The following is a 27407-nucleotide window of genomic DNA, read 5'->3' as shown; positions in this document are numbered from 1 at the left end:
GCCACTCCTGAGATTTTCCAAGCCTTGATGGGTAAAATCTGAAGGGAAGAGGTAGTGGAAGACAGGCTGCCATCTAAGTGCTGGAAACACTTCTATTTGCCCATATACAGGGACCTGAATTCCCTTCAGAGTGGGCAGAACCTTCGTTTTGAAAAAAACATCTAAATGTACCTTGGTTACATCTACCAATTTTCCTTGGAGAACAATGTGAAATAACCTAAATGTAGGTGTTTCAAATTTACAACATAAGTATTCTTTTTGGTAGAGAAGGTTTTCACTTTAGGTTGAGCTTGAGCAGTCTTTAGAATTTTTTTTTTTCCTTTTTTTCATATGGGAGCTATGGACTGAGAAAAAGGTTCAGCTAAAGGGAGTGGATATTCCCAATACTAGGATGAGAGAGAGACTTGGACAAAAAATAGGGACAGAGAAAGCCAACCATAGACTGGGAGGGGAGGAACTTTGTTCTCTTTTTGGGTCTTGGGAGAGGTATGCTTAGATTCTTACAAGTAGAGCACTCCAGTGTATGGTTAGCTGGCCTCTGCCACATAGCAGCATCCAGAAAACTAGGCAGGGGTACATTAAAATGTCCCTGAAGGTATCCTGGAGCTATGTACTTTGAAGATAACTACACTGCTATGAATTGAATTGTGTCCCCCCCAAAATCCATGTTGAAGCCTTAACCCTCTATGTGACTATATTTGCAGATAGGGCCTATAAGGAGGTAATTAAAGTTAAATGAAGTCATAAGGGTGTGACCCTAATCAAACAGGATTAGTGTCCTTATAAGAAGAAAAACCAGAGAGCGCAAGCACGTTCTCTCTCTCTCTCTCTCTGCCATGTGAGGACATAGCAAGAAGGCAGCCATCTACAAGTCAGGAAGAGAGCTCTCATCAGGAACTGAATTGGTCAGCACCTTGATCTTGGATTTAGCCTCCAGAACTGTGAGAAAACAAATTTCTGTTGTTTAAGCCACTAAATCTATGATATCTTGTTATGGCAGCCTGAGCCGACCAAGACACATACCTAGTAACTTTTAGGATACTTTTTGTATTTTTTTTTGTTTGTTTCATTATTCCTTCACCTTAAATAGTCTTACTAAACCTGACAGTCTAGCAGATCTCTCAAGGTATTTGAATGCCTAATATGCTCTGTAAACTGTGCTAGGCAAGGGAAAACAATGACAAATAAGGTAGACACAGATACTACCTTTATAATTAGTCTAGATAGGAAGATATTAAACAAATAAATATATAGATAATTCATGACAATTGTAACAAGTGCCATCCTATACATATGACAGCATACAGCAGTCTCTCCCATGCTGTGCAGAATTAAAGAGAGATCCTGATCTTTGTACGCAAGAATAGGGCAAGGCTAGTGTGGTAGTGAGAGCAGCCATGGCCTGAGGGAGATCAGAGATGCCTGTACCACATAATGCAATGGACAGGCTTGATGAGGAGACTGGAGCACTAGACTGAAAGCCCCATGAGGGCAGCAACCATCTCTCTCTTGTTCACTGCAACATCCCCAGCATCTAGCATCCCTTGGCACACAGTAGACACTCTACAAGTATTTGTTTTTAGATGGATGGGCACAAATGACAGTACCATGGGGGAAATCTCAAAAATAAATGGGAGAGGGAGGAGCTTCAAGATGGTGGAAGAGTAAGACGCGGAGATCACCTTCCTCTCCACAAATACATCAGAAATATATCTACATGTGGAACAGCTCCTACAGAACACCTACTGAACGCTGGCAGAAGACCTCAGACCTCCCAAAAGGCAAGAAACTCCCCACGTACCTCGGTAGGGCAAAAGTAAAAAGAAAAAACAGAGACAAAAGAATAGGGATGGGACCTGCACCAGTGGGAGGGAGCTGTGAAGGAGGAAAGGTTTCCACACACTAGGAAGCCCCTTCGCGGGCAGAGACTGCGGGTGGTGGAGGGGGGAGCTTTGGAGCCACGGAGGAGAGCGCAGCCACAGGGGTGCGGAGGGCAAAGCGGAGAGATTCCCGCACAGAGGATCGGTGCCAACCAGCACTCACCAGCCCGAGAGGCTTGTCTGCTCACCCGCCGGGACAGGTGGGGGCTGGGAGCTGAGGCTCGGGCTTCGGTCGGATCCCAGGGAGAGGACTGGGGTTGGCTGCGTGAACACAGCCTGAAGGGGGCTAGTGCACCACAGCTAGCCAGGAGGGAGTCCAGGAAAAGGTCTGGAGCTGCCGAACAGGCATGAGACTTTTTCTTGTCTCTTTGTTTCCTGGTGTGCGAGGAGAGGGGATTAAGAGCGCCGCTTAAAGGAGCTCCAGAGACGGGCGCGAGCTGCGGCTATCAGCGCAGACCCCAGAGACAGGCATGGGACGCTAAGGCTGCTGCTGCAGCCACCAAGAAGCCTGTGTGCAAGCACAAGTCACTACCCACACCTTCCCTCCTGGGAGCCTGTGCAGCCCGCCACTGCCAGGGTCCCGTGATCCAGGGACAACTTCCCCGGGAGAACGCACAGCGCGCCTCAGGCTGCTGCAACGTCACGCCAGCCTCTGCCGCTGCAGGCTTGCCCCGCATCCGTACCCCTCCCTCCCCCCGGCCTGAGTGAGCCAGAGACCCCGAATCAGCTGCTCCTTTAACCCCGTCCTGTCTGAGCGAAGAACAGATGCCCTCAGGCAACCTACACACAGAGGCAGGTCCAAATCCAAAGCTGAACCCCAGAAGCAGTTCGAACAAAGAGGAGAAAGGGAAATTTCTCCCAGCAACCTCAGGAGCAGTGTATTAAATCTCCACAATCAACTTGATGTACCCTGCATCTGTGGAATACCTGAATAGACAACGAACCATACCAAATTGAGGAGGTGGACTTTGGGAGCAAAGATATATATATTTTTTTCCCTTTTTCTCTTTTTGTGAGTGTGTATGTGTATGCTTCTGTGTGCGATTTTGTCTGTATAGCTTTGCTTTTACCATTTGTCCTAGGGTTCTGTCTGTTATTTTGTTTCTTTTTTTTACTTATTAAAATTTTTTCTCAATAATTATTTTTTAGTTTTTATTTTAATAACTTTATTTTATTGTATTTTACTTTATCTTCTTTCTTTCTATTTTTTCTCCCGTTTATTCTGAGCCATGTGGATGAAAGGTTCTTCGTGCTCCAGCCAGGCGTCAGGGCTGTGCCTCTGACGTGGGAGAGCCAAGTTCAGGACACTGGTCCACAAGACACCTCCCAGCTCCATGTAATATCAAACAGCGAAAATCTCCCAGAGATCTCCATCTCAACACCAAGACCCAGCTCCACTCAATGACCAGCAAGCTACAGTGCAAGACACCCTATGCCAAACAACTAGCAAGACAGGAGCACAACCCCATCCATTAGCAGAGAGGCTGCCTAAAATCATAATAAGGCCACAGACACCCCAAAACACACCACCAGACGTGGACCTGCCCACCAGAAAGACAAGATCCAGCCTCATCCACCAGAACACAGGCACTAGTCCCCTCCACCAGGAAGCCTACACAACCTACTGAACCAACCTTAGCCACTGGGGACAGACACTAAAAACAACTGGAACTACAAACCTGCAGCCTGTGAAAAGGAGACCCCAAACACAGTAAGTTAAGCAAAATGAGAAGACAGAAAAACACACAGCAGATGAAGGAGCAAGGCAAAAACCCACCAGACCTAACAAATGAAGAGGAAATAGGCAGTCTACCAGCAAAAGAATTCAGAATAATGATAGTAAAGATGATCCAGAATCTTGGAAATAGAATGGAGAAAATACAAGAAATGTTTAACAAGGACCTAGAAGAACTAAAGAGCAAACAAACAATGACGAACAACACAATAAATGAAATTAAAAATTCTCTACAAGGGATCAATAGCAGAATAACTGAGGCAGAAGAATGGATAAGTGACCTGGAAGATAAAATAGTGGAAATAACTACTGCAGAGCAGAATAAAGAGAAAAGAATGAAAAGAACTGAGGACAGTCTCAGAGACCTCTGGGACAACATTAAATGCACCAACATTTGAATTATAGGGGTCCCAGAAGAAGAAGAGAAAAAGAAAGAGACTGAGAAAATATTTGAAGAGATTACAGTTGAAAACTTCCCTAATATGGGAAAGGAAATAGTTAATCAAGTCCAGGAAGCACAGAGAGTCCCTTACAGGATAAATCCAAGGAGAAACACGCCAAGACACATATTAATCAAACTAGCAAAACTTAAATACAAAGAAAAAATATTAAAAGCAGCAAGGGAAAAACAACAAATAAGACACAGGGGAATCCCCATAAGGTTAACAGCTGATCTTTCGGCAGAAACTCTGCAAGCCAGAAGGGAGTGGAAGGACATATTTAATGTGATGAAAGAGAAAAACCTACAACCAAGATTACTCTACCCAGCAAGGATCTCATTCAGATTTGATGGAGAAATTAAAACATTTACAGACAAGCAAAAGCTAAGAGAATTCAGCAACACCAAACCAGTTGTACAACAAATGCTAAAGGAACTTCTCTAGGCAGGAAACACAAGAGAAGGAAAAGACCTACAGTAACAAACCCAAAACAATTAAGAAAATGGTAATAGGAACATACATATAGATACATACCTTAAATGTAAATGGATTCAATGCTCCAACCAAAAGACATAGACTGGCTGAATGGATACAAAAACAAGACCCATATATATGCTGTCTTCAAGAGACCCACTTCAGACCTAGGGACACATACAGACTGAAAGTGAGGAGATGGAAAAAGATATTCCATGCAAATGGAAATCAAAAGAAAGCTGGAGTAGCAATTCTCATATCAGACAAAATACACTTTAAAATAAAGACTATTACAAGAGACAAAGAAGGACACTACATAATGATCAAGGGATCGATCCAAGAAGAAGATATAACAACTGTAAACATTTATGCACCCAACATAGGAGCACCTCAATACATAAGGCAAATACTAACAGCCATAAAAGGGGAAATCGACAGTAACACAATCATAGTAGGGGACTTTAACACCCCACTTTCACCAATGGACAGATCATCCAAAATGAAAATAAATAAGGAAACACAAGCTTTAAATGATAACATTAAACATGATGGACTTAATTGATGTTTATGGAACATTCCATCCAAAAACAACAGAATACACATTCTTCTCAAGTGCTCATGGAACATTCTCCAGGCTAGATCATATCTTGGGTCACATATCAAGCCTTAGCAAATTTAAGAAAATTTAAATCGTATCAAGTATCTTTTCTGACCACAACGTTATGAGACTAGATATCAATTACAGGAAAAAAACTGTAAAAAATACAAACACATGGAGGCTAAACAATACACTACTTAATAACCAAGAGGTCCTGAAGAAATCAAAGAGGAAATAAAAAAATACCTAGAAACAAATGACAATGAAAACACGACGACCCAAAACCTATGGGATGCAGCAAAGGCAGTTCTAAGAGGGAAGTTTATAGCAATACAATCCTACCTTAAGAAACAAGAAACAGCTCAAATAAACAACCTAACCTTACACCTAAAGCAATTAGAGAAAGAAGAACAAAAAATATCCAAAGTTAGCCGAAGGAAAGAAATCATAAAGACCAGATCAGAAATAAATGAAAAAGAAATGAAGGAAACGATAGCAAGGATCAATAAAACTAAAAGCTGGTCCTTTGAGAAGATAAACAAAATTGATAAACCATTAGCCAGACTCATCAAGAAAAAAAGGGAGAAGACTCAAATCAACAGAATTAGAAATGAAAAAGGAGAAGTAACAACTGACACTGCATAAATACAAAGGATCATGAGAGATTACTACAAGCAACTCTATGCCAATAAAATGGACAACCTGGAAGAAATGGACAAATTCTTACAAAAGCACAACCTTCTGAGACTGAACCAGGAAGAAATAGAAAATATGAACAGACCAATCACAAGCACTGAAATTGAAACTGTGATTAAACATCTTCCAACAAACAAAAGCCCAGGACCAGATGGCTTCACAGCCAAATTCTATCAAACATTTAGAGAAGAGCTAACACCTATCCTTCTCAAACTCTTCCAAAATATAGCAGAGGGAGGAACACTCCCAAATTCATTCTACGAGGCCACCATCACGCTAATACCAACACCAGACAAAGATGTCACAAAGAAAGAAAACTACAGGCCAATATCACTGAGGAACATAGATGCAAAAATCCTCAACAAAATACTAGCAAACAGAATCCAATAGCACATTAAAAGGATCATACACCATGATCAAGTGGGGTTTATTCCAGGAATGCAAGGATTCTTCAATATACACAAATCAATGTGATACACCATATTAACAAATTGAAGAAGAAAAACCATATGATCATCTCAATAGATGCAGAGAAAGCTTTTGACAAAATTCAACACCCATTTATGATAAAAACCCTGCAGAAGGTACGCATAGAGGGAACTTTCCTCAACATAATAAAGGCCATATATGACAAACCCACAGCCAACATTGTCCTCAATGGTGAAAAACTGAAACCATTTCCACTAAGATCAGGAACAAGACAAGGTTGCCCACTCTCACCAATATTATTCAACATAGTTTTGGAAGTTTCAGCCAAAGCAATCAGAGAAGAAAAAGAAATAAAAGGAATCCAAATCGGAAGAGAAGAAGTAAAGCTGTCACTGTCTGCAGATGACATGATACTAGACATAGAGAATCCTAAAGATGCCACCAGAAAACTACTAGAGCTAATCAATGAATTTGGTATAGTAGCAGGATACAAAATTAATGCACAGAAATCTCTAGCATTCCTATACACTAATGATGAAAAATCTGAAAGTGAAATTAAGAAAACACTCCCATTTACCATTGCAACAAAAAGAATAAAATATCCAGGAATAAACCTACCTAAGGAGACAAAAGACCTGTATGCAGAAAATTATAAGACACTGATGAAAGAAATTAAAGATGATACAAATAGATGGAGAGATATACCATGTTCTTGGATTGGAAGAATCAACATTGTGAAAATGACTATACTACCCAAAGCAATCTACAGATTCAATGCAATCCCTATCAAACTACTACTGGCATTTTTCACAGAACTAGAACAAAAAATTTCACAATTTGTATGGAAACACAAAAGACCCTGAATAGCCAAAGCAATCTTGAGGAAGAAAAATGGAGCTGGAGGAATCAGGCTCCCTGACTTCAGACTATACTACAAAGCTACAGTAATCAAGACAGTATGGTACTGGCACAAAAACAGAAATATAGATCAATGGAACAGGATAGAAAGCCCAGAGATAAACCCACACACATATGTTCACCTTATCTTTGATAAAGGAGGCAAGAATATACAGTGGAGAAAAGACAGCCTTTTCAATAAGTGGTGCTGGGAAAACTGGACAGCTACATGTAAAAGAATGAAATTAGAACACTCCCTAACACCATACACAAAAATAAACTCAAAATGGATTAAAGACCTAAATGTAAGGCCAGACACTATAAAACTCTTAGAGGAAAACATAGGCAGAACACTCTATGACATCAATCACAGCCAGATCCTTTTTGACCCACTTCCTAGAGAAAGGGAAATAAAAACAAAAATAAACAAATGGGACCTAATGAAACTTAAAAGCTTTTGCACAGCAAAAGGAAACCATAAACAAGATGAAAAGATAACCCTCAGAATGGGAGAAAATATTTGCAAATGAAGCAAATGACAAAGGATTAATCTCCAAAATTTACAAGCAGCTCATGCAGATCAATATCAAAAAAACAAACAACCCAATCCAAAAATGGGCAGAAGACCTAAATAGACATTTCTCCAAAGAAAATATACAGATTGCCAACAAACACGTGAAAGAATGCTCAACATCATTTAATCATTAGAGAAATGCAAATCAAAACTACAATGAGATATCATCTCACATTTGTCAGAATGGCAATCATCAAAAAATCTACAAACAACAAATGCTGGAGAAGGTGTGGAGAAAAGGGAACCCTCTTGCACTGTTGGTGGGAATGTAAATTCATACAGCCACTATGGAGAACAGTATGGAGGTTCCTTAAAAAACTAAAAATAGAACTACCATACAACCCAGCAATCCCACTCCTGGGCATATACCCAGAGAAAACCATAATTCAAAAAGAGCCATGTACCAAAATGTTCATTGCAGCTCTATTTACAATAGCCAGGACATGGAACCAACCTAAGTGTCCATCAACAGATGAACAGATAAAGAAGATGTGGCACATACATACAATGGAATATTACTCAGCCATAAAAAGAAACGAAATTGAGTTATTCGTAGTGAGGTGGATGGACCTAGAGGCTGTCATACAGAGTGAAGTAAGTCAGAAAGAGAAAAACAAATACCGTATGCTAACACATATATATGGAATCTAAGAAAAAAAAAAAAGGTCATGAAGAAACTAGGGGCAAGACGGGAATAAAGACACAGACCTACTAGAGAATGGACTTGAGGATATGGGGAGGGGGAAGGGTAAGCTGGGACGAAGTGAGAGAGTGGCATGGACATATATACACTACCAAACGTAAAATAGATAGCTAGTGGGAAGCAGCCGCATAGCACTGGGAGATCAGCTCGGTGCTTTGTGACCACCTAGAGGGGTGGGATAGGGAGGGTTGGTGGGAAGGAGATGCCAGAGGGAAGAGATATGGGAACATATGTATATGTATAACTGATTCACTTTGTTATAAAGCAGAAACTAACACACCATTATAAAGCAATTATACTCCAATAAAGATGTTAAAAATAATAATAAAAATAAAAAATAAATGGGAGAAAATTTGAAAGGACTATAGTCCTAACCTCCAGCATATAAAAACATAAATTTGCTGTAATAAGAGTATGAAGAAAAAGTGACACTTTATTACAATTCTCAGGGACATTCCAGTAAAACTGACTGAAGATTTGTTTTGAGGACCATGTCAGAAATGCTCTCTAATAAACAGCTGTTGTTTCTGCCCAACAGCCATTTCCAAAAGTTCTAAGATACACAAAGTTTTTGTCTCTTAAGCTTCTTTTCCTCTGGGAAAGAAGATCCAAAATTTCCTTTGGGAAACCACCCTCCACCATTCTCCAGTCATGTGGTTTCCATGGAATTGAATCCAACCCTAGCTACAGGGGAGTCCCTGACTGGCTTTAAAAAACAACATATCCCATCCCTGTGGCTACACTGATTACTTCCAGAATGGCACATCAACCAGTCAGAGCCAAGGAAACATGTTTAGTGTTCCTCTAGAATTGGTAGTGGAAGCATATAAAACCACAAAGTGAGCCGGTAAAGCTGACACCCAAACGAAGCAAGCCTAGAGACTGATCATGGTGATAATATGTGAGCACTGGATCAGACCACACTGGAAGCTCAGCCTGCCTGTGTACTTTGTGTGGACCAATACATTCTCATCTTATTAAGGCACTTTAGGTTGGCTTTTCTAGTGCTTGCAGTCTAGAGAATCCTAATGGACATGGCCTGCTTGCCCTGTCCTTACTCTCCTCCAGGCTGAAGTAGGCTGGGTCCCAGGAGCAGTGGGTCTCCCCACCTTAAGCCTCTCTATAAGGCTGCCGGAATTTCTCTGGCAGGTCTCCACAGTCATTCTACCAGCAATGAAGGTCCTGAGAGAGCTCCCTTTGCCCTATGATTAAGGGCTTCGGCTTACAACCTGCCCTCCCTGCATCTATTTCCTATGGCAGGAAGGCAAAATGCCCAATATGAGGTAGATGGGGAAATCCCTGGGCTTGAAGCTCAGAATTATTGATGCAATAACAGATTTCAGCTGTCTCCCTTTCTTTTACCACTTTGTCACATCACAGCTACTCAAAACCAAGAAAAGGAAACCTCAGTGGCTCAGCGGAATTAGAGAGACAGAGAGTACAAGCCCTGAAGACAGAAGGGCGGTTTTGACTCTTTCCACACTGCCCTGCAGCCAAAATTAAGTGGCCATGGCCCTTCCCTTCAGTTCTCCATCACAGGTCTCCAGCACACAGCTACACCCTGTGGTCATAGGATGCTATGGACTGAACTGTGTCCCCCAAAAGCTGTATGTTGAAGCCCTAATCACCCCCCTCCCCAATATGACTGCATTTGGAGTTAGGGCCTATCAGGAGGTAATAAAGGTTAAATGAGGTCATAAGGGTGGGTCCTAATCCGATGGGACTTATAAAAGAGGTAGAGACATCGAGCTCTCGCTCTCTCCCCACACACAAGCACCAAGGAAAGGCCATGTGAAGACACAGTGAGAAGGCGTCTGTCTACAAGCCAGGAAAAGAGTTCTCGCCAGAAACCAAACCAGCCAGAACCTTTATCTTGAACTTCTAGCCCCCAGAATCATAAGAAAATAAATTTCTGTTGTTTAAGCCACCTAGTCTATGATAGTTTGCTATGGCAGCCTGAGCAGACTAATAAACAGGAGGTTACAGTTACCTAAAGCCAGTAGGAGCAAACTGTGTGATAAGGTTGTGCAAAAAGCTAATGCAATCTTTCCTTAAGAAAATAATAATGCACTGCTGATGGACAGTGACTGTCATGTTTATGCTGCCGCACATAGAAAGAAACAGTCAGAGGGCCGACGAGGACGAGGCGGCCAGTGAGTCACCACTGAGGGAAACTCAAGTTGCTGGCTTGCAGAAGAGGACATAGTGGTTTTCAAATAGCAAAGAGGTGTCATGCTGAAGAGTGAGCTAACCTTGTTCTGGTACTCAAAAACTAGAAGATCAATCAAGAAAGAAAAGGTAAAGCTGGTTTCAGTTTAACGTTACAAAATGCTCACAAAGAGTTGCCCAGCAAATGAAAGGGTTGCCTCCTTGGGCCGTGGAGCACCTTACTACTGAAGATAAACAAGCAGAGGCTGAATAAGCATCTCTCAGAAATACCAAGCAAGTAATTCACACTGTGGGGCATAAGGCTGAACTATAAAACCTCTATCTCTTCCTCCAACTCTATGATCTTATGAAGTTATGACTAATTGCATAGTAATTAAGAACTAGACTCCTGGTTTCAAAACCCAACTCTGTCACTTACAAACTGTGTGACTCTGAACAAGTTACTTCCTCATCTGCAAAATTAGGGCACTAAGAGTAACTTCTTCACCTTGTGGTGGTGACATCAGTTAATATATGTAGAGAACCTAGAACAGCACCTAGCCCATGGTAAGCCCCAAGTAAACATAAGCCTTTGTTATTGATAGCTGAGTGACAACTTTGTTCTCAGCCCCGTTATAACAAAAGCAGGATGTAAAAATATGTGCATGGTCCTGGTTCACAAGACTAATATATAAAAGTACAAGCAAACAATGATAGCTACCAAGTTTTGAGTTCCTACTACAAATTGAACACTTTATATACATCATCTTTAACCTTCCAACAATCAGCAAAATAGTCATTACCATTCCCAATTAAAATGACAGAACCAAAAATTATAAGATTAAGTAATTTGCAGCTAGTCATTTGCAGCTAGTCACAAGGTGATAAGAGGATTCAAATCCACTTTTACCAGGCTCCACAGTGTAGGCTTTTTCCATTCTATCAGCCATCTCAAAACTAGTCTGTTCCTTTCAATTACCTAATTTCATCACTGCCAAACCCTACGGGGTAAATAGAGTAGACAGTCTGGTGTGTGAGTTGTAAATATAGGCTCTGGAGTCAGGATCTAAATGGTGACTCTGTGTTACTAGCTATGTTCTTTAACTCAGGTCACAGCTCCTTCATGATAAAATGAAGAGGACATTAACAGTACCTATATGCATTTAGAAAGTACCTGGCTAATCATTATAAGGTGTTAACCATTATTATCATTCCCATTGATACATAAAGAAACTGAAGCAAATCAGCCAAAGAACCTAGACGATAAATCAGGTTTCTTGTTTGTCAACCATTTTTCTATTAGGTCATATAGTTGTACTGATATGACATGTTAGTGTTTTTCTTCTGAAAGACTACATATCATATTTCCACAAACTTGAATATTCCTAACACTGAGCTCTTAGTCAAAATGATTATGTTTCTGCTACCTCTGCAAAGCTCAACTATCCAACACGTTTTTTGCTAATGATTCAATCCTTAACCATAACAAATTAGGCCACTGATCATTCTGCCCACGCCCTCCCCACATCACTCAGGAAAAGAAGGCGCCCCTGGTCCTATGTCCCAGCCACAGCCGCCAGAAGCAAGAACACTGCCGGACCTCAGCCTTTGAGCTTCCTGCGCTGCTACAAATCCCAGTGTGTAGCTGCTACAGAAATGCTAGTTGCCTCACATCTGGCTTCCATTTGCTTTACCAAATGGTCATGTTTTCACTTTGTGATCCGTCCAATGACCCATGCTAGACTTCCGAACAAACCCACCATGGGCAAGCATTTCCTCCTGGAGAAACTCCTTGCCAGCCCAACCCTAATTATTGGTTTTTCCTTATTATAGTCCCTGATGGTGACAAAGGAACACTCATGCCCCTCTCCTATTGTGGGTTGGAGACCAAAACAACAGCCTTGGAATTAAAATTAAAAAAAATAAAAAATAAAAAAAAAAATAAAAAAATAAAAAAAATAAATAAATAAAAAATAAAAGAGAGGCAACTAGAGAGTGACAGTGCCTATTCTCCTCTCTCTCCCTCACTCTCAAATTAGGCCTCTGACCCACACTCTCACATGGATAATGGGGTTTCTACCAGCCTGAGGATCCCGATTCCATGCCAAATACGGCTCCCCCATATGGCAAAAAAAGGCTGCAGCCATGGGACAGCTGCTGAGCTGAGACTAAATCCTGTTTGGAGCACTTATGGCTCAGAGGGTGTCACCTCCAAGATGTTAAGGGCTCCATCTCTCCCTCCCAGCCTGCCCATTAGGCTTAGAAGCAGGCATACAGCATAATCACCCATGCCTCTCCTGGGTCCCTGAGGGGAGCCCCCTCCTCAGGGTGGAGCGTCTGTCATATGGCTACCAAGCATCTGGTTTTAAGCAGATTTTTTTGAGAGGTGAAATGGTGCCAGTGTTGTACTGTTTCCCTTCCCTGTGGACATTCATCAGAGTAAATGACGAGAGTAGATTAGCCCTTCAAGAATCTGAGTCCCACTTGGCTAAAATGGATTATTTGGATCCAGGGTGTTGAACTTCACATACTAGGAATCCCTTCTAGTGTTAAAGTGCAGGGGAGTTTGAGTTGTTTTTCAGAGTTTATATTGTTGTCTGATTGTCTGATTGCCCCCCTACACACCTATACACACTCACACACACACACAATACATTCACAAACATTTTGTAACAGAAAGTTGGTTTCATTTTTTTCCTTATAATTTCTCCATGTCCTTGTCAGTGATGTGGAAACATTTTGTACTTCGAACTCAGCTTGGTGAGTGTTAAAGCTAAATCGGCAAGAGGCTGGGCAATACTAAGGTCAAAAAGGCCATCTCCTCCCCCAGCACCAGAAAATGCCAGAACTGGAGGATTGGGAAGGCAGTCTGGTTGGGAACAGACACAAAAGCAGAAAACAAAAGCCAGGAAAAAAGTGACATTATCCAATGATATGAACAAAGAAAGAGGAGAAGGAAGGTTTAGAGGGAGGCAAAAAGATTGATGAGAGATGCAGGAAGAAATGAACATTTATTAAGGATCTACCATGTACTAAAACTTTATGATTCCATTTTTATGCCCACAAGGACCTTGTAAGAAAGAAGGCACCCCATTTTTACAGACAAGTAACTTGTCTGACATTGTCTAGTAGCTAGTAAGTGTGATATAGCACCTAAATCCAAGTTTGTTAGAATCCAAAACCCCATGTTTTTAAATGCATCAATCTGTCTCTGTTAAGTCTAAATGACTGTGTTCATGTTTAACCACAAATAATGACTGTAACTATGGACACATAAAGTGTTAACATTAGAGGAAGCTAGGTGAAGGGTATATGGGAACTCTCTGTACTATCATTGAAACTCTTCTGTAAGTCTAACATTATTTCCAAATAGAATTTTTAAAAATGAATGTAACTGCATTTCACAGAGCACATGTAACCCAGACAAGGAGCTAGCGATACTATGGATTAAGAGCCCAGTGATTCAATGATCAATAACCAAGCTTCATATGATTTACTCACTGTCCTTTTGACCTCAGATGCTAATGAGCCCAAATGTTGCTTCTTACTAAAATGAAGTAATTACTTTAAAAGTTGCTGTCAATCTGAAGATACAATATTCAATTTGGCTGTACCCTGTTAATGTTGCTAATTTAAGCATAGTATTAAAAACTGCCATTACCCACAGTGCCATGTGCTTATAATGATTATACCTCACATTTTCAGAACAGACGCCCAAGAGTCTCATTCATATTATAAGCAACTAAATAAAGTAAGATATTTTAGGCTTTTAGGTGATAATGCCTACTACTATTTTAATGATTGGTAACTCAATCATTTAGTTACAAAAATAATGCCTTTAGTTGTAAAAGTTCTATATGTTGACCTGGCATCATCTTTTCAGATATTTATTAGACAAGAAAGAGGACCCAGATCCTTCAGAGGACACAATCAGGCAAAAGAGAGTGACAGCCATCTAACCTTGCTTCTACTTTTCCTGCTACCACCTTTTGTGTTTTTAAAGGGGTATTTCAGAGTCCTGCCTTTCTTTTGGGCGTGCTCTCCTTTGACCCTCCTTGTGGTACTCCTGGGTCTCTCAGTCTTGACACCCTATCCTGGCTGAGAGGTAGGCATGTAAACAATCTACATCTGACCCTCTCCGCCAGGAAACGGAATATTGGGCAAGGGAGGAACAGATAGAAGATAAATGGAGCTGAATCATTCTGATGGCCGCTTAAGAGACTTTCCATGAGCTACTCTGACTGAGATCCCATGGCTTCTATACTTGTGAGATCTTATTTTCTGTTACTGTGTGAGCTAGGCAAATCTATTCAATAAATTTTTTTTCTTTTACTAAAAGTTGGTCAGTTTCTGTTACAAGCAAACTTAGAGGATCAGAACATTGTATCTGGAAGGCATCTTAGAAATGATGTAATAACAATGCTCCCTTACCTCCAGCCACAGTTGAAGTTGAAGAAAGTGTTGCAGTTGAAGAAAGTGAGTATTTTAATTTGTGTTTAGTCTTGCTACATGGAAAGTCAATTTTTTGTCCTTGAAACTAACAGCACTCCAATGTAAACAGTCTCTGAGGGCTTGCCCATAAATATTTCATAGGATATTGCTATTTAAAAAAAGAAACAAAACTTGCTTTAAAGAGTTATTGATGCCATGAACTAGCTCTGCCTATAAATGGAGACCTAACAACATAGAATATTAATACTCCTGTAGTATTTCCTATCATGGAAATAAGTTAAAGTAGACAGAAAGCACCTCTGAACTCTTTTTAAAGTAGCTCATTTAAATAAGATATTAGAAGAGACACTGCTGTAGCAAAAAAAAAAAAAAAAAACTCAGTGGTTTAGAACATTAAAAGTTTACTTTTTGTTCATAGCGCAGTCCAATGTGGGTCATTAGAGGGATTCTGCTCCACAAAGTTATTTAGGACTCAGGTTCTTCCATCTTGTAATTCTGATCTTCTTTAGTATTTGAATCTCCCCATTCAGCAGACAAATGGAGAAGAGAGTAGGGCTTGGCAATAGGAGACTCTTATGGGTCAGGCCTGGAAGAGGGCACAAGAGGTTGAGAAATGAGGTCTAGCTTTGTGCCCGGGAAGGAAAGAACACATTTATTAGTGAGTTCCAGTGGGCTCTACCACAAGCAGCAAATTCCTAGACTTGAAAGAAAATAAAAAATCTGACAGTAATTTCTTTAGTGTAATCTATATCTAAATACAGAGATTGCCCTACTTGAATTAGCTACACACAGATATGATTTGAAAATACTTCATTTTACAATGACACAAGAAAAGCACTAAAATTATCTAAGTAATCAAGATATGCAAGATTTCTTATTAAAAAATGAAAGCAAAAAATTTACTAGGATATAAAAAAGTTGAATGATTAGGCCTCAGATGGAAAAAGGGGCTATTTCCATAGAACTAGTTTGGTTTTGCCTGCCCTGTGGTCAATATAATCATATCAGTAAAAGGGGGAAGGGAGAGAGGGCAGAGAACCAAGACTACAGAAACTCTAGTGTAAGTGGTCAGGAAATGACCAAACTGCGATTTTCTTTGATGGAACGTGATCTACGGAAACATAGTTCTGGAATTAAGGAGCAGAGAAGGACCCTTCTGAGCAGAACTTTGTCTTCTGCTGGACTCTTGCTATCTTCCTACTCCATTTCCATTGTCAGGTGGGCTGCCGCCACAGCAGAACCGGCTCCAGATGTTCCTGATGTCATCATCTGCTATGTGACTCATCCTGCCTGCCACCTTCAAATTAATGAGGTTCTTGTTCTCAGTCTTGTGTCCTTCCTTGGGCTTCTCCTGGGCCACAGTGAGGGCGAGAGCATCCCCACAAAGGGGGCCTCAGGTTCACAGGGAAGAGCAGCAAAGAACAGTTCTCTTTCCTAAACACCCCTCAGAGTACAGAGTACAGTTGCCAGGGGGCACACAGTGTTCCACACCCAAGTATGGCCACTGGCTCCGGTCATCTCCAATATCTCAGGTCTGGGATATCCACAGTAAATCCCCAAGGTCTGAGTGCCTCACTCCTGGCACACCCACCTGGAAGAATAAAGCCCCTCAATTCCCTTGTTTCCTAATGATTACCCATACCATAGTGGCTTAAAGAGGAAGGAGGGGGTAGACGGAGGGAGGGCAGGCCTAGCCAGCAGGCCTGCTTCGGAGGCAGCCAGCGGCCTGGGCTGGCAGGCTGCTGAGAGCCTGCTGCTTCCCACGGGGGGTTTTGCTCACCGGATCAGAGTGACACTTGAGAAGGCAGCAGCTGTGGCCAGAGACATCTCCTCTAACTCCTTCTTAGCTAATGAACTGGAAGGATCCAGAGGGAGCCAGGAAAGAATGGCTCCCCTGGGGTGTGCAGGGAGGCCTCTCCTTCCATGAATTTTCCATTTTTAATTAGGCTTGATGGTTCGGTCAGGATAAGACTTTTGAGACAAAATATCATACTGAGAAGGGAGGCCCAAGTCTTCATACATCAGGTCTCTTAGGATCACAGACCCAATACTTCCCCTGACTGGGCCTCCTGACTTGTTTTGAAGGGGTGAAGAGGAAAGAAACAGGGTATTTTTAAAGTATGTTTTCTATTTCAAAAGGAACATGTGATAATTATTAAAAATTGAAACAGTTTTGAAATACAAAACAAAAAAAGAAAATGTGGCCCATAAACCTATCTCCCCAGAGGATAACAATTTAGTGTTTTTATTTAGCTTTCTTATAGACATACAAAGATACCTGTGTGCTATTTGTACATAAATGTAGATATTTAAGACAAAAATTTGATCATATTATACACTCTTTGCCTCTTGCTTTTTTCCAGTTGCTGTAGTTCCAGTTGCTGAGATAGATCTATCTCATTTGCTTTAACAGCTGAATAGTGTTCCATTTTAAGTTTATGCCTTTATTTCACCAATCTTTTACTGAGTAGTATCACTGCATACTTTTCAGAGTATTTTAGTAGAATAAATTCCTGATATAGTGATTACTAGATATTCTAGTTTACTATATATATATTTTTTATTTTAGTAGATTTTAATAAACATTGCCAAGTTGTAACATTTTTTGTTGTTGTTGTTCATTATAAATAAGCTTCCAAAACAAATTTAAGGCGAGTTGTTTGAATGATTTGGTCATGAAACAAAGCTACCAGAAAAGTTCCTGCCTAGATAAATTAACTGTTTTCAAAATCTAGGAGTGTGGCTATGGAAATAGTTGGCAGAGAATTCACCGAAGATAGACAAAGCTGTGAACAGACAAGTCCCTTGAACAATTTTAGATTCAATTTCCGATCCTGGAAATTATCCACAATTGTACAACATTAACTTCTTTTAAAGTAAAAACCTTGAATCTCTTCATGTTTCTACAAGAAAGTCAGTCCTGGGTAGTTTGGAAACTAGAAATGAAACAGGGTCTATAAGGAAAGAGTCTAATATCCAGTGCCACAGTCCTCATGGCATGAAGGGGTGGGAGTGAGGAAAGTCCCTGGCCTGACACACACTTCTCTTAAGTAGATGCTAGATGTCCCTGCCCTGAACACTGGATTGGGGTATCAATGGTACCTCTGTCCTTGCATGTAACAGATGGAGAAGAGAAACCAAAAGAGTTACCCTCAAACTGCTGCTTTTGGGGTCACAATTCTGCAACTCACATAAAATCCATCTCTTTCTGTCTCCCCAACTTCCCTTGCTCCATAAACAATGAAGCAGGTCTGTATCCTCACTTTCCTAAGTCACTGTTGAACCCCATTCCCCAATACACACTAGCCTGAATTCAATCCCAAATTGGTGTGTGTGACTAACAGAGGTCGGCATGGGAGCTTTTGACGTCACTGGAGCCAAATGTCAAAAGGGAAGAAGAAATGGGTATGTCCATTCTCATCTAAACATGTTTTAGTCTTTGTAGAATATAAAAAGTGCTAGCTTATGTCTGAATAAGAGGGAAACAGAATAAAGTAATACGTTTTATGGACATGTTTAAAAAATAGCAATATGAATTCATGTGGCCTTAAAATATTTACTTCTTCTATCTACAAGTTAAATTTTGTTAAGTGTGATTCAAAATTAATGACTACTGATTGTATCAAAGGCCTGTGTAATTGAAGACAACAGAACAAAAAATCAAAGAGAAGGACAAGGAAAGGAAACTTCTAAGAGTGAATAGACTAATTTTGAAAAAGATGATTTGGGTAGTCGGTTCTTTTCTTCATTCTCAAATTCTAAATATGATACAAAGAATTAAGAAGCTCCCTGGAGTTGAAATAAGAATTATATGAGAATGCTGGGACTTGCCTGGTGGTGCAGTGGTTAAGAATCCACCTGCCAATGCTGGGGACACGGGTTCGATCCCTGGTCCGGGAAGATCCCACATGCCGCAGGGCAACTAAGCCCATGTGCCGCAACTACTGAGCCTGCTCTCTAGAGCCTGCGAGCCACAACTACTGAGCCCACGCGCCACAACTACTGAAGCCCGCATGCCTAGAGTCTGTGCTCCACAACAAGAGAAGCCACTGTAATGAGAAGCCTGTGCACCACTACAAAGTGTAGCTCCCACTCGCCGCCAACTACAGAAAGCCCATGTGCAGCAATGAAGACCCAACACAGCCAAAAACAAACAATATATATAAATAAAATGTTAACTAAAAAAACAGAATTATATGAGAATGCTGATAATAATGGTTGCAATAATGCCATCATCAGACAATATTACCATAAAATGCCAATATAATAGTTTATGTATGTAAATACACACCTTATAAGTAATTCCCTTTTAAAAAAGGAAAAAGGGGGCTTCCCTGGTGGCGCAGTGGTTGAGAGTCTGCCTGCCAATGCAGGGGACACGGGTTCGAGCCCTGGTCTGGGAAGATCCCACATGCCGCGGAGCGACTAGGCCCATGAGCCACAATTGCTGAGCCTGCGCGTCTGGAGCCTGTGCTCCGCAACAAGAGAGGCTGCGATAGTGAGAGGCCCACGCACCGCGATGAAGAGTGGCCCCCACTTGCCGCAACTAGGGAAAGCCCTCGCACAGAAACGAAGACCCAACACAACCATAAATAAATAAATAAATAAAAATTTTTTAAAAAAAAAAAAAAAGGAAAATGGAGAAAAGAAAGAAAAGCACCGTTTTTTCACCATGCCCTTTTAACGTAGAATTATTATTCTTAATGTAGAGTCAGATTAGATAATCACTCTACCTAACAGGAAAGTGTATGAGCATGAGTGCACATGTGCATATGTGTGTGTATATACACACATACAGACATCCTGCTGTTTCATGTAATTTTAAATCAGTGTGTTCAAGTGTATATCTTATGGTATATTAATAACAAACTTTACGAAGGAAACCTAAGCTTACTAGATCAGTCTTAATTTTTTAATTAAACAACAACAACAAAAATGGGCTTCGGAATCACATAGAACTGTGTTCAAATCCTGGCTCCACCATTTACAATTCAGAGAACTTGAGACAAATAAATGACCACTCTAAGGCACGGTTTCCTCCACTGTACATGGAGTTACTCCCCCATAGGGCTGTAGTGTGAATTAGTGAGATGAGAACACGTACGTGCACCAGACAAATTTTGAGGATTCAGTAAATTTGATTATCTTCCCTTTAATTCAAACATGAATAATTTATGCAAAATTATTCCTAAGCTATACATGGTACTGTTATTAATAAACAAATAACAACAGTTAATAAAGTTACAAAACATAATTTTACATTTTTTACTAATATTTATCTCATGAGACCATTACTGCTAGTTAAGTATATAGCCACTTAGCCTTAAATACTGTAATTGGCATTTACCAAGAGAATTTATAGTGAGGATATCAAAACTCCTCTCTAATCTTTCAATCCAGTGACCAAAAAGAAATGCCAAACCTAAAACGAACTGTAACCAGGATTGTTAAAGGATAATATATGGCTCCTGCTTATTGAAGAGAAACAAATGTCTCAGAGAGTTTGTTTTTAAATCACTCATAAGCACAGCAAAGGAAAGGTAAAACAAAGGGAACCACCTGACATAATACCTGAAATATACTACCCTTTTCCCCTTTCTGCTGCCAGAAAACAAAGCCCTTAAAATACAGGCCTCTAATCGATGCACATTACCTATTCTAATGTTTAAATTTGCCAGTGTTCCTAAATGGGAAAAAGTTCAAATGTAGGGAAGAAAAGTCAGGAGGAGCAACAAATCCTGAGTAGATTCAATACTGGAATCCAAGTAAGATTCTGTCCATGTTGAAGAAAGAGACAATAAGAATTCAAATGGGTTCAGTCCATCCTTGTGGGATCCCACTTGGGCTTATGGTTCCAGTTTGCTCTTGCTCTCCTGCACTGGCTACTGTACAGCCATCTTCCCTTCCCTGCCTGCTCTGTGTCCACAAGCTCCAACTTCAAATGTGAAGACGACAGCCTTATAGAGACTGCTTGACCAGCTCCCACAGTTACATAAGGTCACACCCCTACAATAAATCCCTGTGTGTCTGTATGTGTACATATATATATGTACATATATGAAGGAATTTGTTACAGGTATGAGACCTTATATTATTGTGGGAGCTGGGGATATATATATCTGATGAACCCTTACAGATACGCACCCATATACTTAATATATTGATACTTTTCTTGCTTTTCTCTGGATATCTCACATCTCTGTGCTCTCTTCAACACAGAAGGGAAAAGGCAAAAATAATTTTAAAACATCCCTCTCTCTCTCCCCTTCAGTTAACTAGGTCATAACTAAAAGCCATTACATGGTGACATTATAGGATAAATACCCAAAAGCCATTTTCCATCTCTTTCTTGTTAGCAGAAACCCAATTTGATTCAGGCGTCAGAGGCCTGCTTGCCTCCTGGGAGGCTGGGCCTTCCTCGGCCCCAGAGGATGCATCTTGAGCAGCCCAAGCCAATCATGGTCAGTTATTTTCCTTCCCAGTGACTGGGTTAGGAATGGGCATGTGACATCATTCTGGCCAGCTGATAAGGGAAATCTGTTGGGTGCAAAGAGGTTTTAGGAAATTTCCCCCCTCCTTCTTAAAAGGGGACATGCAAAAGAGATGACCCTTCTCACATCTTTGGATGTTGTTTTGCAGGGAGATGGTTTCTGGAGCTGCTGTAGCCCTTATGGTAGGCAGAATAATGCCCTCCAAATATGTCCATATCCTAATCCTCAGAACCTGTAAATATGTTAGGTTACATGGCAAAGGGGAATTAAGGTTGCAGATAGAGTTAAAATTGCTAACCCTTAAAATAGATTATTCTGGTTTATCCAGGTGGTCCCAATGTAATCCCAAGAGTTCTTAGAAATGAAAGAGGGAGGCAGAAGAGGCGAGTTGGAGGGAGATGTGACTATGGAATAAAGGCACAGAGATGCAACGTTGCTGACTTTGAAGATGGAGGAAAGGGGCCAGAGTCCAAGGAAAGTGAGCAGTCTCTAGTTGCTGGAAAGGTAGGGAAATGGATTCTCCACGAGAGCCTCCAGAAGGCAAAGAAGCCCTGCTAACATCTTGATTTTAGCCAAGTGAGACTCAGGTGGGACATGTGACCTACAGAACCGTAAGATAACAAATTTGTGGTAATAAGCAGCAATAAGAAATTAATAGAGCCCTCTTTGACTATAATGCTAATACACCTGAACTCAAGAAATCAATGGCAGGAGTAGAGTAGGAGAGCTCTGGCTTCCCCCTGGAGTTTAGTATGTTCAAAATAATTAGTAAAACAAATGCAGAGCATGTTACTAGCCCAGTGTAACACTCCTACTGAACTTGTCACTTATGGATTGCCGTGTCCTGTTCTCAGCATCATGTTCAAAGAGGAACAGTTGCAACTAGAGCGTTCACGTGATATCACAGAAACAGCCAAGAACCCTGAGGATGCTCACCTTTAGAGGAGACTTGAAGGAAGTCTACAAACCTTACGAGGCTGGGATGTGTAAGTGGGAATGAGACTGTTCTCTATGGGACAGATTAGAACCCATGGGTAGAAACAGAGGAATCAAGTTTCATCACAATATATGGAAGAGCTTTTTATCATTCAGAGATGATCACTGATGGAGGGTGTTGCCTTTGAATGTACCGCACTTGATGTCACTGGAAGAGTCCTAGATAGAGTGGGTCTCATTCTCTTCTAAAATCCCATCTAAATCTAAGGCTTTACAGGTTTATTTTTTAAGTGAGAGTTTTAGAAAGTAGTACAATGCTTACCATATAGGAGACACTTAACTCACTTGAGTGAGTTGGGTTTGGAGGCATAGGACACAGACTGCAAAATTCATCTACTTCACAGCTTGCTCATGTTGTTAATGCTTTAATAGGCATATCTGGCCTGTAGAAACAGGCCTGAAAACACTAGCAGTACAATTATCACTAAGAATTATCAGTAAGAATTAGTGTCCAGATAATACAATTGGTTCTTTTCACCCTAGTCTTTCCACAACTCACAGAGAGGAACAGAATTTATTTTGTTACTCCTCAGGTGGTTTCCAACCAGTGGTCATAACATTTCTAGCTATTCATCATTCCACGCAATCTTTCAGTAAAGACAAAACAATGAACTGCTTAACAAGCAGTATTTGGTGGTGATGAGGGTGAATAGTATCTTTGTATTTGCTTCAATGTTAGGACCCTTTTCAGGACTGCCATCTGGACTAAACCAAATGACAATGCTGATTTCTTGCTGGCCCAGTCTCCATGCCTTGTTTTGCCCCTTTGGTTTCTCCAAAATCCAAGGCTTGTCTGACTCAGAATCAAAATAAGTGGCTAGTTACTAAAAAGGTTTTTGGAGTTTTGTTTGGTTGGTTGGGTTCTGTTGTTGTTGTTGTTTTGGGTCCAGGCATTAACCTTAATTCCCTTAGGTTAAATACTACATTGCCCTTTCCTATTTCTCTAAAAATGCATATAGTTCTAGTTCAGAATGGGAGTGAGGAGGTCACACATTGATTGCTTTCCTAGGCCTGGAGGGACTGGGGTATCAGAGCTCTGAGCGGTGCAAGGGGGAAAAGGGAAAAGACTAGAAAGGGGGAAAACAGAGATGCACGGCACTACTCAGAACCACAGGGAGCTCTAGGCATCTCCTGTGGTATCACACCTTGCTTAGGAACAAATTTTAGAACAAATTTGGCTGATGAGTGAACTCGCTTTAACTGTCTGCTTCCCTCACAGTGGCAGGTCCTGGTCCTGAAGCCACTTTGTTATCCTGTGTGACTCTGTTATCCTGATTGGACCAAGAATTGGCATGAAGTCTAAGCTGGACCAATCAGAGTCCATTTACCAATATCTGAATTGAAATAGTAAAGAAGGAAGAAGGGAAAGACAGAGAAACAGATAGGCTGAGTCTCTTGGGATGCCTCATCCAGTTACCATGATGTAGCTTAGAACTTGTAGGCTGACCATATTATACTTGCCAAAGGTCAAAGGGGCAGAGGAAACAGGCCTGTGGCAAGACACACCTGATCCTAGGTCCTCCAGAGGCCTGGCTATATTCTTGCTCAGCGTTACATGAGTCACTCGTGGTATTTTGCAAGTTATTTTTTCCTTAGCTAATCTTGATTAGAGTCTGTTATTTGCCACCACGGAATCACAATAGTACATATCTGTGGTGTCTTTTTAATGTGTCAACTTAACTAAGCTGAACCACATTTTCCAGAATTCCCTTTCCTATATATTTCTGATGAGGGTCAGCCACAAGAAATATTCTTGTGGGAGATTTGCTGGGCAGAAATGATGCAGCAACCATTTTGCAGCTCACACAGGTTGCTGCTTATCTTTGCTCACTCACCTCGTTTGCATGAGGCAGCAGCTGGGCCTGCAACTTGCTCTACTTTCCCCTGGATCTTCCCCAGCTTCTCCAACTCCTGGGCCAGGTGTGTATGTTTAGCTCTGTAATGAAGAATTCGAAATGTACTTTTATCCATATATTACTTTATCCTGTTGATACCTGGCCCATCCTCCCAACCTATCGAGATCATTTTATCTGTCATTCTGTATGTTAGCTAACTAAGCTTCATTACAATCTAATGCCTGGCTGTCCTCCCCATACCCTTTTTATTTATACTCCTCAGGGCCCTTCCACCTTCTAGAAATCTATTAAATGCCCTGGGCAAGAATGGAAGGAGATCTAATATATTACTGTGCTGCCCCTTCTTTTTACATTTAAACAAAAGTTTCTGAAGATAATGGTAGCCCCAAGGAATGAGTTTTGCAGACATGGAAATTTCGATCAGGCCTGGTAGTGAGGTATGTGAAGGCAAAAGAGGGCCTTAAGGTAGGTGGCTGCCTCATCTGGCTACTCTTGTGACAAGCTTTGGCCACCCCACAGGAGATAGGAACCCCCAGCTTCTCCCATCTCTTACACAGGGCAAACATTCCTCACCCTTTGTCTTCCTTTCTCAGAGAACTGTAAGATCATAGGTCAGAGAAAGTGACTTGTTTCCAGCCTTATCCCCCAGATCTAGAATATGCCTGGCACAAGTAGCTACTCAGTAATAACTGTTGCTCTTTGCTGCATAAGCTTGCACAAGGCCCACTTTGACATAGAGGGCTCGGGAAATCCCAGCCAACCCTAAACTGCAGCACAAATACCACCCTCCAAGTCCATAGCAGCAGACACATCACTGGCCCTAACAAAATTTGGGGGTAAAAAAGGGAGGAGAGAAAGAAAAAAAATGGTGATTTACTACTTTTTATCAAACCTATAACACAATTCCAATTTAAAACTAGAGACTAGTCAAATATATTATTATCCTTAAGCCTTTTTAATTCTGAGTCCTTGAAATTAATTTAAACTAAAATGCCCCACCTAAGCAAAGTGTGCATATTATGCTAACTGTTTAAGAAGGGAGAGGGAAATATGAGATTGGTAGACAGGTAGATATCAAAAAATAAAAAATGGCTATCTAGGGACTTCCCTGGTGGCACAGTGGTTAAGAATCCGCCTGCCAATGCAGGGGACATGGATTCGATCCCTGGTCCGGAAAGATCCCACAAGCCGTGGATCAACTAAGCCCATGCGTCACAACTACTGAGCCTGTGCTCCCTAGCCCACGAGCCACAACTACTGAGCCCGTGTGCCACAACTACTGAAGCCCATGCACCTAGAGCCCGTGCTCCACAACAAAGAGAAGCCACCACAATAAGTCCGCACACCACAACTAAGAGTAGCCCCCGCTCCCTGCAACTAGAGAAAGCCTGCATGCAGCAACGAAGACCCAATGATGAAGACCCAACGATGAAGTCCCAATGCAGCCATAAATAAATAAATAAATATATAAATTTATGTTAAAAAAATGGTTATCTGTAGAGGGAGGAAAGGCATAAAGTGAAGAGGACAGGATAAAAGCCAAATTTCTTTACATATACTTTTGTTGATTAGACTGTGGAATCATGTAAATATTTTATATCATTATAAAACAAAATTAAATTTTAAAAAGCAATACTTTTATGCTGAATCCATACTCAAAAAGCTATATACTATATGACTCCATTCATACGACATTCTGAATAAAAGCAAAACTACATGGACAAAAAAACAGATTCAGATTGCTGGGAACTGGAGTGGGGGCTGACCGTAAAGGAGCTTGGGGCAATTCGGGGGGATGATAAGACTGTTCTGTATCTTGGTTTTAGTGCAGGGTGCATGATTTTATGCTTTCATCAAAATATGCAGAACTATACATTAAAGAGGATAAATTTTACAGTATATACATTATACCTTATTAAAAAGAAGTACAAAATATCCTTAATAATAAAAAGAAAAAAAAAAAAAAGAACCTAAATGTGTGTCTAGTTGGTGGTATAACCACCAGAAATAAATCATGCCAAGTGACTTGAAAACACAGTAATGCGTCTGGTCATTCATTCTTTTGGCATATACCCTCATTACAAAAAAGAACTTCAAACAATTCTAACATTTTCAACTAATCACATTGTTAGAGTAGCATTAATAATGCTACACTTGGACTACTGTGTGTTTAGTGGGGGATAAGGAGAATGAGTAATTGGTGTTAAGAAGAGATTTCGATGTAGAAGAAAGGTACAGATTAAGATCAATGAAATTAAGTAAAAACCCTCTTTTTTGAATTAGAAGTATCAGTATGAATTCATAATTTATTTTATGTTAAAAAATATTTCTTCTATCTGTCTACTGAAAAGACCTAGAAATAATGACGAAACCAGAAGCAATAAGCACCCATAGCATCCAGGCATTGGTCTCTAAAATACCCCAGGGCTTCTTGGAGAAATGTCTGGAACAGAAAATGTAAAAGAGGAGCCAAGAGCAATTTTTTACACCAGAAAATAAAGAAGTCATCAAACATTACTGGAGTTGTATCTAGAAGACCCAGGAGTCAACGTGAATGCTCCTACTGGGCAAATATGGGAAAATTTAAGCACCAATAAGGATAATACCTGCAATGGATTAGAATATATCACATGCCTTTAAATCCCTAAGTTCATAATGACCCTAAAAAGCACTGGTCATCGTTGCACGCTAGGGAACCACTTACTATCTGTAAAGCTGATAAATAGAAAGAAAGAATCGAGTACCTGTCCTGCCTTTCCTTTATGAACCATACCTTAGGGAACCCTAGTGGTTGTTGAGGGCAAAATTTTCTTTAAACTGGAAGTAGTCCGGCTAATAAAGGAAGAAGCAAAAACACTGACGGGATTCTGTCAGATGCAATTATTAGCCAGAGGAATGAGCCTGACTTCTAAGCAAAAGAGAACAATTTAAGGTGAGAAGACACAAGAACATTTCTCATATGTAAGCATTTCATGAGGAAGTGGTATTGATCACTGAAAAGTAAATGTGTTTAAAAATTTTTTTTCTTTTAATAATTT

General features: G+C 40.7%; 1 protein-coding gene across 9 annotated transcripts in view; it reads right to left on the bottom strand.

Moving 5' to 3' along the window:
* The window catches only part of AKAP6 (A-kinase anchoring protein 6), a 570108-nt gene that overhangs the window by 487349 nt on the left and 55352 nt on the right, over window positions 1–27407 (bottom strand). For 6 of the 9 annotated variants that reach the window (XM_061180767.1, XM_061180765.1, XM_061180774.1 and 3 more), the window contains 2 exons: window positions 24349–24449; window positions 15432–15612 (listed from right to left, as the gene is read on the bottom strand). The exons of 1 other annotated variant lie outside the window; for it this stretch is intronic. The gene's annotated coding sequence lies outside the window, so the exon portion shown is untranslated. The remainder of the gene's footprint in view (window positions 1–15431; window positions 15613–24348; window positions 24450–27407) is intronic. 2 more of the 9 variants (XM_061180772.1, XM_061180768.1) reach the window with 2 other exon arrangements.

The sequence above is a fragment of the Eubalaena glacialis genome, chromosome 2 (assembly GCF_028564815.1).
Source record: "Eubalaena glacialis isolate mEubGla1 chromosome 2, mEubGla1.1.hap2.+ XY, whole genome shotgun sequence".
NCBI lineage: Eukaryota > Metazoa > Chordata > Mammalia > Artiodactyla > Balaenidae > Eubalaena > Eubalaena glacialis.
The sequence above is the reverse complement of the archived record's forward strand: the minus strand, read 5'-3'. Positions and strand labels throughout refer to the sequence as shown.